This window comes from Penaeus chinensis, chromosome 40 (assembly GCF_019202785.1).
Source record: "Penaeus chinensis breed Huanghai No. 1 chromosome 40, ASM1920278v2, whole genome shotgun sequence".
Lineage (NCBI taxonomy): Eukaryota > Metazoa > Arthropoda > Malacostraca > Decapoda > Penaeidae > Penaeus > Penaeus chinensis.
The window spans coordinates 28,146,976-28,147,642 of record NC_061858.1 but is presented as its reverse complement, the minus strand read 5'-3'; positions in this window follow the sequence as shown (position 1 = coordinate 28,147,642).

Sequence of the window (667 nt, the reverse complement as noted above, 5' to 3'; positions counted from 1 at the left end):
TCTTCGTTTTCTTCTTCTTCTTCTCCCCATTGCCCTTCCCCTTCCATCCATCTCCACCTTTTTCTCTTCCTTCTCCTTTTTCTCCTTCTCCTTCTCCTCCTCCTCTTTCCCCGCCTCCTTCGCCCCTACTCCTACTCCTCCTTTTCCTGCATCTTCCTCTTCCCCTTAACTCCCCACCCCCCCACTACGTATTTTTTCTGTTTCTCCTTTTCCTTCTTTACCCCACCTTCCTATTTCCCTTGCCCCCCCACCAATTTCTCCTTGTCTCCTCCACCCCCACCTCCTCCATCTCCATCCCCACCTCCATCCCTACTACCTCTACCTACTACCTCTACCTCTACCTCTACCTCTACCTCTACCTTTACCTCCTCCTCCCCCTCCTCCTATGAAAGGTACTTGGTAAACCCGACAGTAGCTTCACGCCAACCCAAACACCGATCTACCCGAGGCTTAACGATGGATCAATGTATCATCAATTCCCTCGTCGCACGTGTCTCTCTACGAACACCTACTCCCCTCCCTTCCCCTCTCCCCTCCCTTCCCCCTCTCCCCCTCCCCTCCCCCCGTCTCTCCGCTAGAAATGGCCCTGAAGATATTCCCTCTGTGGAAAAAGAGGAGGAGGAGGAGGAGGAGGAGGAGGAGGAGGAGGAGGAGGAGGAGGAAGAGG